We start from the raw sequence: 11,834 nt of genomic DNA on the forward strand, positions 1-11,834 counted from the left end.
TGTTTTTGTTTTTGAGGCAGAATCTTTCTCGGTGGCCCAAGCTGGAGTACAGTGGCACAATCATGGCTCACTGCAGCCTCAACTTCCCAGGCTCACATGATCTTTCCACCTCAGCCTCCTGATGAGCTCAGAATACAGGCACGCACCACCATACCTAGCTAATTTTTTTCGTTTTTTTGTAGAGACAGAGTCTCACTCTGTTTTTCAGGCTGATCACAAACTCCTGGACTCAAGCAATTCTCCCATCTTGGCTTCCCAAGGTGCTGGGATTACAGGAGTGAGCCACCATGCCTAGCTAGACTGACTGACTTACCAGTAAGTCTCAATGAGATAAACATTATTTTATTGTAAACAGTAAAAATATGATAAGTTTAGCATTTTACTGTAAACAGTGAAAATATGGTAGATTTATCTGATTGAGACTTGGTGGTATAAGACATCCTGGACATAAAGCAACAGAAAAAAAAAATGAGTCTATCCAGGGTTCTGGATATTGGAGTTGTCAGTGACAGATGTATATTCTAAAGCTTAAAAATATAATAAATGAAATTTAAAACTCAGTGGATGGTTTTAAGAATAGAGTAGACATAGCTAAAGAGGGAAGGAATAAATTAGATGATAACTCACAAAAAATCATGCAGATTGAAGCAGAGAAAGACAAAAAGTTAGAAAGGGGGATAAAAGATATATAATTTATATTGTGAAGTTTTAATACATGTTTAATTGGAATCCCACAAGAAAGGGAGGACAAAATAGGACAGAAACAAAATCTAAAGGGATAGTGGCTGACAGTTTTTTACAGATTCAAATGCCGTCCAATGACTGCAGAATATGTGGTTTTATTGTTAGTTTAAGTGTGCACAGCAATTTTCCACCTCAACCTCCATTATATAACCATTTACATAAATTTCTATATTTAGGCCATTAAGCAGCATTATCAGTTGGCTTGGGTTAGGTTAGGTGTATTGGCTATCTACTGTTTTGTAACTACCCCCAAATATTCTGCCTAACAATACAAATAGTTGTTATCTCTTTCTTTTTTTGGCAGGTCAACAGTCAGGAAATATATCTTAGCTAGGTGCCTGTAGCTCGAGGTCTTTCACAGCATTTATGTATATGTGTATGTATATATGTATATATACACTGAGTGGATACTGTGCTCTACTTTTTGGTGAGGTTTGTAGTATATTTATTTACATGTATTAAACTGAACATTTTTATTTTTCTACACTCCAAAGCAGGGAGGCAGCTTCATATTCCTTCTTCTAAACCTGTATATATATACATATATACACATATATACATATATACACACATACACACGTATATACATATATATAAATATATATCTCTCTCCATGATGCAATTAAGCTAGAAAACAATAACAAATTGATAATACAAAGTCCCCGTATGTTTGGATGTTTAGGAAAATAAAAATTCTGGATAACCCATATAGCAAAGAAAAATAATTATAAACTTAAAAAATGAAATTACTATTTATACCAAAACTTGTGAAATACAACTAAAGTCGCACTTAGACATTTATAGCAAAGTACATATATAATACACAAAATATTTGTAAATAAATTGAATTTTACTTACCACCAAAATCATTAGAAAATTTAAATAGATGCCATTTATTATGATATAATACCCAAAAGTATATCATACAAAAGATGCCCAAAACCTCCACCCAGAAAACTATAAAAGACCTAAATGAATGAAGGGATATATCAAGTTTATAAAGGAGAAGACCCAATTTGAGAAATATGCAAATTGCTTCCCAACTGATTTACATTTTCAGTGCAATTTTAATCAAAATTCAACTTTGATTTTTCTGAAACTTTGTTTTATTTTACCATTGCTGTGAAATGCAAAAGTCTAAGAATGGCTAAGACAGTATTGAGGAAAGAATAGCAATGTAGTAGAACTTACTAGGCATCAGACTTAAAAAATAAATAAGACAAGGTCTCATCATCTCAAAGATAGGAAACCATACAATTGAGATAGAATAGAGTGATGATTTTAAATTTAAGAAATTCTGTTCTTCAAAGTCATTCTGTAAGGGATAAAAATAAATGTCACAGAGTTGGAGCATATATTTGTAATACAGGTACACCCCAAAAATTCATATCAAACATTTATGAGGAACTCTTGTATATCAGTAAGAGAAAGACAAGCAATCTAATTTTTTTTAAAAAGTAGGAGGCATGTAAAAGTGCCTCTCAAAAGTGGTCAATACGTGTATTAAAACTTACTTAACCTTGTTCATGACCAAGGCATTCAAGACACACATACACACACACACGACAACATCTGCTGTGCACGTAACCTCCAGAATGGCCGAAATTTAAAAAGACCAATGATGTGTTCAAGGAAAATAAGCAATATTAACTTTTATGCACTTCTAATGATGGTAAATCTTGGTAGAATCACTTTGGAAAATGGTTTGGAATTAGCTGCTAAAGTTGAAGATAATCCAAATTTACGATCCAGAAATTTCACACCTAGAAATGTCACTAAGGTATATCTATACATCATCTATAGCTATCATTCATCTCTCCCTCTCCCTATATAATATATATACACACATATATGAAAATTATCTATCTGTCTATCTATCTATCTATCTATCTATCTATCTATCTATCTATCTATGAGAATGTTTTTTACAGCATTATTATGTCAAGCAGGGAAAAAACCCAAATTGCCATTATCAATAGTATGGATGAATAAATTGGATATATTTATATGGTGGCATAATATATAGCACTGACAATAAATTCACAACTAGAAACAAAAACACAGATGAGACTCACAAACAAGTTAAGCAGAAAAAGTTTCAAAATAGGTGTACCTAAGCTACAGTGTCTAGAATATGCCTGTTCATGGGGCAGAAGGACAAAGAAGTGATTTCCATGGACATCAGGACAGTGCCCACCTTTGATGAGACCAGAGAGGGGCTTCTGAGTGGATACTGTGCTCTACTTTTTGGTGAGGTTTGTAGTATATTTATTTACATGCTTTAAACTGAACATTTTTATTTTTCTACACTCCAAAGCAGGGAGGCAGCTTCATATTCCTTCTTCTAAACCTGTTATTTCGCACATTAAGAAAACAGGGAAACCAGTGAGAAGGGAAGCTGGTAGAGTCATGAACATTAAAAACTGGTTGTAATCTTGGAGTCACATTCCACTTTGATTGTATCTTGGGCCCTTGAGTTTTTCTATGGCTGTTTTTACTGTATCACCAACCCCAACCAAGATCACCATCACCAATGGTAGTATTTTCCAAAGAGCCTGTTAGTGTGGAAGATAAATCAATGGGTTTTTCCAACATTTAAACCAAATTCTCTCTAGTATTTCATCACCAATTTAGAACATCATTGGGATATTTTAAGTGGATATTTGTACTTAGCCACCTAGTAATAGTATGTGACTAGAAACTAGTGTCTTCAAATTCTAGATGGATAATTTTATATCCCATTTTTAGATGTGAAGGCATAGTCTTAAATTGTTGATTTAAGGGCTGCATATATTCCTTTTTTTTTTTTTTTTTTTTTTTTTTTTTGAGACAGAGTCTTGCTTTGTCACCAAGGCTGCAGTGCAGTGACATAATCTTGGCTCACTGCAGCCTCCACCTCCCAGGTTCAGGCGATTCTCTTGCCTTAGCCTCCTGAGTAGCTGGGACTACAGGCACATGCCACCACGTCCAGTTAATTTCTGTATTTTTAGTAGGGATGGAGTTTCATCATGTTGGCCAGGCTCATCTCGAACTCCTGACCTCAGGTGATCCCTCTGCCCCTGCCTCTGAAAGTGCTGGGATTACAGGCGTGAGCCGTTGTGCCTGGTGTAAGGTCCACATAAATTCTTATGAGTGAGAATTATTACTCTGTACAATAAGGAAGTGTGAGCTTTGGAGAGGTGAATAAATAATTTGCCCCCACTGAGTAACTCTTTTACATTGAATGGTCTTTATGTTTGTTTAAAAAAAAAAAAAAAAAAAAAAGATTCCACTAGATCATCACTCAAGAAATACTGTGCTCTTGGTACATAGAAAGCCTGATGCTCGATGCTATGAAGAAGAGGAAAAGAAGATTATTCCCATTCTTTTGAGGAACCTATAATCTAGTCAAGGAAACAAGTACAGATGCAGCTAAATTACAGTGTAAAACTAAGTACTTTTAACGCCCTATTTGAAAATGGTTTGTGTTCAGCCATATAGATGGAGAAGCTTAGCAAGTGCCCATGGAGAAGGTGGTTGGTCATCTCAAAGTTGAAAAGCGAGGAGAGAAATACTATAACACGGCCTTTAATGGTCTCTAAACTCCTCTCAGTGCTAGACTTTTTAAATTCCACAACTCTGTAAGGGGACCTATTTTTTTTTTTTTTAAATGATAGCCTGCACAGGACACCTTCATTTACATAGTGCAAATAATGAAGTTAGTCTGCAGGGACGAGTTACTGCCACTAATGTCATGAAATTGGTTTAATCCAATATTTCAAGTAACTATCTGCAAACCTCTGATAGGGGCTGCCATGCTCTAACACCTCTGTTTTTGTGATGACACTCTAATAGACTAAAATGATATCACATTAATGTGATAGGAGATGACAGGGTTGAGAATGTAATACTCTGGTCCCTCAATCTGTGTGATAAAAAAGTGAGTGCTGAGAGAACTTCCGAGAGGTAGACATGCAACCTCCCCAGGTGCCCACATCCAGAGGGAAGATGTAGGCAGTCTAGAGTGGGGATGCCTTCAACTAGTCATCCTGGAATTCCACTGCAGGGAGAGGTGTCCCCTCACCGGTCCAGCTGCTGAGCTACTGTGGTAGGAAAGGGCGAGGCCCACAGGGGAACTGCAGGAGTGCTGAGGGAAGGGTCCACCCAAGGGTATTCCTTCGCAAGGAAATTCAAAGGGGATAGTTTGTGCCCGAACGACGGAAAGAGGTCTGAACTGAGTCCACATCCTGAGGACTAGTAATTATTTCTCCATAATCTCTGATTACTTTACTTTTCTGGATCTCTGCTTTCTCATCTATAAAATAAGGGGTTGGACTAGAATAAATCAGTCATTGTAATTTCAAATTTGTAAGAAGCCAGGCAGATGAGGAAAGTGTGTAAAGCAGGCCTAGTATCAATGAGAGGAGGTGCTTGAGCCTGAGGTGAAGTGGAGCCGTGAAAGCCCCAATTAAAAGAGTTAAAATTGGGCTGGGCATGGTGGCTCACGCTTGTAATCCCAGCACTTTGGGAGGCCCAGGTGGGTGGATCACAAGGTCAAGAGTGCAAGACCAGCCTGGCAAGATGATGAAACCCTGTCTCTACTAAAATTACAAAAATTAGCCAGGCGTGGTGGTGGGTGCCTGTAATCCCAGCTACTCGGGAGGTTGAGGCAGGAGAATCGCTTGAACCCAGGAGGAGGAGGTTGCGGTGAGCTGAGATTGCGCCATTGCACTCCAGCCTCGGCGACAAGAGTGAAACTCTGTCTAAAAAAAAAAAAAAAGTTAAAATTTGTTTTTAATACTATGCTGGGTTTTAGTAAATGGACATATAGTTTGTAAATGACTACTTTAAATCAACTGTGAAGTTTCTTTTCATTTGACAATGTAAATTCAAATGTTCCACAAAGCATGTGATAATTAGTGACATCTCCACTTCAGTTACATAAGTACGGTATATTAATTAGGATTACATTCCGCTACAAGTAAAAGAAGTCCCTCAAAGGGTAGTGAGTTAAATAAAATAGAAAATTATTTCTCACTCTTATAAGAGTTCAGAGAGAGGCAGTTCAGGGCACGTCAGTTGTTCCACTCCACAATGCTCCTGGGGACCCAGACACTTTCGGGGCATTCCAAAGATGTGACTCTTGTCCCCATAGTCTTTGTTCCAGGCTTTGAGATGGAGGAAGGGATGAAGAAGCAAGAACAAAGGACTGTTTCTTAAAGAAGACCAGAAACTATCTCACAAGTCTTCCTTTTCCATCTCATTGATGATGAACTTAGTGACCTAACTTCAGAGGAGGCTGGGAAACACGGCCTTCACACTAAGCACTCATTTACTGAATACTTACTGTTATGCCCTGAATTGTGTTCTCCCCAACACAATTCATATGTTGAAGCCCTTACACCCAATGTGATAGCAATTTGGAGATAAGGCCTTTGGGCAAGTAACTGATGTTGAATGGGGTCATAAGATTGGAGTCGTTATGCAATATAATTGGTGCTTTTAAAGGAAGAGAGGGCTGGGCACAGTGGCTCACACCATAGTCCCACTTAGGAGGCTGAGGTGGGAGAATTGCTTGAGCCCAGGAGTTTGAGGTTACAATGAGCAATGATCGTACAACTGCATTCCAAAGTGAGACCCTGTCTCTTAAAACAACAACAGCAGCAGCAGCAGCAGCAGCAGCAACAGAAACAGCAGCAGCAACAATAACAACAACAAACTAAATTTAAAAAGGAAAGACCATAAAGGTTTTGTGGGGACAGAGTGAGAATGTGTCTACAAGCCAGGAAGGGAGCCTTCAGCAGAAACCAAATTTGCCGACACCTTGATCATGACATGTGGTCTTGAGAACTGTGAGAAAATAAATGCCTGTTGTGTAAACCATTCAAATGGTGTTTTTTTGTTTTGTTTTGTTTTGTTTATGGTTGCCCAACCTACCATAAAATACATGCAGCTAACAATGCTATTAAGTTGGAAGAAGAAAAGCAGATGTGACAGGACAATGGGCAGTCGTAGCCATTGCTGGCTTTAGGTTGCCATTGGTGATGGATGGCAGAATTACCCAAAAAAGATTTTGCTAGATTCTGGAAAAACATTGTGATGATAAATATCTGAAATGTATTTCTCTATAGCTTTTTAATTTTCTCTCTCAGTTGAGCAGAGGTCACTAAGAGAAAACCCTGTGAATCATGAAGAATAGATTCTGATTGATCTTCACTGTTAAAAATCTATAAACATTCACACATGTGAGTGATCTATTAAGTGTTTTTATAGCAGGTATGAAATCTACATTGTGTGGTAGGTAGCCACTAAGATGGTCCCAGTGACCCCTGGCCTTGTGCACTGGTGTGATTCCTTCTCCATGTGTGTCCTCTGGGTTTAATGTTGTTGGAAGGACTTGGTGATGTATTATCAATGGATACAGCAACAGTGGTGGGAAGGCACTTCTGAAATGAGGTTATCAATGACAGTGGCTTCTCTCTTGGGTTCTCTGTCTCTCTCCCATTCTCTTTCTGACTTTTCGCTTGCTCTGGGGAAGGCAGCTGCCATGTCTCATGTCGTGAGAAGGCCACCTGGGGAGGTCCATGTGCATTGTCTCGGGCGCAGATCTTGGGAGTCTTTCCAGTAGCCAAATGAGTGAGCTCAGAATCAGATCCTCTCCTAGGCAAGCCTTGAGGTGACTGCAGCCCTGGCCAAAACCATGAATGCAGTCTCATGAGGGTCTCCAAGCTAAGCCACTCCTGGAGTTCTGGTTTACAGAAAACATATGATAATAAATACTCATGTTTACAGCCACTAAGTTTTGTGTTAACATGTTATGCGGCAATAGATAACATATAATCTATTTTAAAGTTTGCGTTCAACACAAAAAGTTGTATCAGTGAAGACCAATGTGGGCTAGGTTTCATTCATTTCATACTTACTATTAATCATTATTATGTTTGCTTTGATCACATTACTTTGTTATACAAAGGTACTAAAGAGGTAGGATATGGCTTTTGCCCTCAAGAACTTTATAATTTAAAGGCAGAAACTAAACCAAAAATAGTAGTATTTGTTTTTATAATCTTAAGAGTTTATGGCTGGGCGCAGTGGCTTATGCCTGTAATCTCAACACTTTGGGAGGCCAAGGTGGGCAGATCACGAGGTCAGGAGATCGAGACCATCCTGGCTAACATGGTGAAACCCCGTCTCTACTAAAAATACAAAAAAATTAGCCAGGTGTGGTGGCGGGCACCTGTAGTCCCAGTTACTCAGGAGACTCAGGCAGGAGAATGGCGTGAACCCAGGAGGCGTGAACTTGCAGTGAGCCAAGATCGCGCCACTGCACTCCAGCCTGGGCGACAGAGTGAGACTCCGTCTCAAAAAAAAAAAAAAAAAAAAAAGAATTTACATTGGATTATGATAAATCAAACCCATCATTTCTTAAAGAAACTTGAAGTTGCCTCTTTTGCAAGTAACAGAAGGCCTGGGAATAGGCAGCTTAGGCCTGGTGGCTCAGTGATGCCTTTGGGAACCCAAGTGATCCTTAGCTCCCCACTCTTCTATCCATAGCCCAAAGATTTCTTTCTCTCAGTTGTTAGTACCTTGTCTAACTCTGCACATTTGTCTGAGATCCAGACAGGAAGAAGGGGGAAAAGTCGGCCAAAGGCACATGGTAGCCGCAATGGGCTTTCTGTCACGCTTGTCAGATACAGACTTACAGAGGTGAAATAACACCTGGTACAAATGCCAATAGAATACTCAGAGATGTAGGGGATTTAAGAGTTATATTAAAAATGGTACTTATTGTAAAATATCGTGTGTTTGCTTCAAGATAATCTCTTGTTTTTGTCATTAATGATGCTACAAAGGCAAACAAATACATTGTGTCTATTCAAACATAGTTTTTCTTTTCAGTTGAGTAAGTTCGAATGACAGTATTATTGAAAGAGAGAAGAGGCTCAAAATTAACTATAAGAGATGTTAATAAATGTATGATCTACAGAAACACTAAAAAATTCTGGTCTGAAAAACCTTCTACCTTTGAAAAATGTATGCAAATTCACCCAAACTGGAAGTCAGTTTTTACAATTTTTGGTGGAAAAGAAGGGATGTAGAGTAAGGCTAACAATTTTATTTTAATATATTTCTCTTCTCCTGACCTGCTGCATGTCTCAGAAAAAAAAAAAAAAAAAAAAAAGGAAAGATGCTTGAGAGAAAGTGGTCAGTTCTGATGCAAAAAAAGCATAACTTATGAAAGGGTCATTCTGGAAGTCTGCCCATCACTTGAGTTTCCTTACGTACAGTTTACCCATTTCCACAATGGAAAAGTGATGTTTATTTATGTTAGCTCATTTGGATTTATTTACTTTTGGTAGTGACTATTTTCTTTTAAAAATTATCATCAAAATGTTTAATTTGGGGGTATTTAGAGTGTTTAGATTGTTTTACATATTCACTTAAGCTGATATTCTAATTGACCTTTTCAAGAGTCATACACTTATATTCTTCTTCTGTATTTCCAAAAGATAGTATCAGGTGGAGGGAAGACAGAAGAGAAACAACTATTTGAGCCTCTCCGAGATAAGCGAAACAGTTGGGTCTCTGTCTCCCTAATGTCATATGTATTCTAAACCCAATAGAGGGAAAACTTTGAATGCATCCTCTAGCTAATGTTGGACATTTCCCACTGTGGAATAAGTAGACATTTTACAAACCTGAATTGGAATAGATTCAGCGGCCAATTTTACAAAAATCACTGTACTGAGATCGTGTCTATGTGGTATTGAAAACATTGAAATCAAGTGGATTTTCTCAATGGAAAAATTTGAAATTGGTCATTTGATGTCTTGTAGACAACCTGGTTATTGAATACAATTTTCCTTTCCATCTTAAAACAAATTGCCAGCCAATTATCTTGGTATCTCTGGACTCAGCATCAATCTGAGTATCGTAGCTAATTTTATTTCAATGTCTTCAGTAACATCCACATTTCAGCACAGAGAAGGCTTTGGAGCCATTCCTAGTGAGCCTCGTGCAGTAATAAAACCAGGGTGTAGTCCCGGACCATGATGGGAGAATTGAGAATGGTGTAAGTATGAATATACCATCCAAATCATCAGAACACATTTCTTCACTTCCGTGAGCTTTGATCCCTTGTTTAGTAAAATCATGGCGGTTTGTTATGAGTCAGCAAGACACAGGTGAGTGTGACTTACGATACTGATGACAGCAACAGTAAAGATGGGTGACATTTACTGAAAGCTTATCATGTGCCAAGCACAGACCTACACCAAATCAGGACTCTCCATCTCTTCCCCTCATTGTTTTTTTGGAGAAAGGCGCCTGCAGGAGGAAAGGCAGATTGGAGAACTGTCAAGACATGGCCAGGGACACTGAGGCACAGGCAGAATCTTCTCCTCCTGGCAGCTAAATGTCCAGATATTTCCTCCTCACCCTATGCCCATTTTATTTTTTTAATAAGAAAGTTTGGGCCAAATTCCTTTCACATACAAACAAGCTGGGTTATATACACAAATCTTTTTTGTTTTCTTTTTTTTGAGACGAGCTCTTGCTCTTGTTGCCCAGGCTGGAGTGTAATGGTATGATCTCCGCTCACTGCAACCTCCACCTCCCGGGTTCAAGTGATTCTCCTGCCTCAGCCTCCCAAGTAGCTGGGATTACAGGCACCCGCCACCATACCTGGCTAATTTTTGTATTTTTAGTAGAGTCAGGGTTTCACCATGTTGGCCAGGCTGGTCTCAAACTCCTGACCTCAGGCAATCCACCGGCGTTGACCTCACAAAGTGCTGGGATTACAGGCTTGAGCCAGCGCGCCCGGCCACACACATCTTATTTAATGCCTATAAAAACTCATGAGACCAGTATAATTATAATTCCCATTGTAAAGATGAGAAAACTGAGGTTTAGAGAAGCTTACTAAGTTACCTAAAATTACATAGCTCCTGGCTGGACAGAGATTCAGAAAGACTTTGGCTTCCCAAAGCCCAAGCTTAGCCATTCCTCCTCGTTTCTTCTTGTTGATGATCATTTCTGAGAGGCTGCACCACAACGGAGGGAGTGGGGTCTCATGATCCACATGAAACCTGCCACACACAGTGTGAGTCAGGCCTGGCAAGTGATGGCGTTGAGGTCAAGAGTGGTTTTGAGGGCCATGAACTTAGTATAGTTCCAGGTTAATTAGAAATTGGAGCCGTTTTCTCTGGGGGAATTTTCTTTGGGGTTTGAAAAGAAATGAAGCAAGGGTCCAAGTCCTGGGATCCACGTGGAGAAGAGGTCCAGAAAGAAGAGGTGGTGGCAACTTTGAAGTTGGCACCTTTCAGCTGTTGGTACATTTTATGCCTTTTTCATCCCTTGTCTTCTCCAGGAGCCAAGATTTGTCAAAGCTCCCAACCACTCCTCTTCCTTCCTTCCCCTGTCTCTTCTGATACCATCAGTCCACACAATTATCCACCATTAATAACACCTAATTTCTGTCCCTCTCAAGGGCCATGGAGGTTCCTAACCCTGCACAGCTCTTGAGAGCTTGAGTTTAGTTCTGTCTCAGCATAACTGTGAGACTAGCCAAGTCCTGACACGTCTGCAGAACTTTGCCTCCAAAAAGACAGCAAATTAGGTCATTGGTTAGACTGTTTTTTTGACCTAAAATTCTACAGTTCTTCCAATGTAAAAAAAATAATAAAATAAAAGTAAATTACATTAAGTGGAGACTTGACACGTCATTTCTGGAAGGTTGCTGACCTCTAGTGTTGGCACAGACCTAGAAGGAAAATTCAAACCTCTGTATTACTTCTATCAAAGTTTCCTGTATCCTTTCTTTCCTTTTTTCTCATGGAGGAGAAGAAAATATAAACTACTGGAAATTGAAGTTCTATTAACTAAAGCTTCATTTACAGAATAAATATTTCTGCTGACATTTGACTGATTATATCAATTTTGAAGTTCAAATTTTAATAAGGTATTACCAAGCCCAAGAATAAACAAGCTAATCAGGCACAGTTTTCTAGTCCCTTCTTTGTATTAAATGATAAGTGAACTTAAAGCTATGCTTTGTCTTATTAATATCTGCTAAATATGGATGAATTACTGAATATATATTTATTCTTAAA

The sequence above is a fragment of the Chlorocebus sabaeus genome, chromosome 14 (assembly GCF_047675955.1).
Source record: "Chlorocebus sabaeus isolate Y175 chromosome 14, mChlSab1.0.hap1, whole genome shotgun sequence".
Classification (NCBI taxonomy): Eukaryota; Metazoa; Chordata; class Mammalia; order Primates; family Cercopithecidae; genus Chlorocebus; species Chlorocebus sabaeus.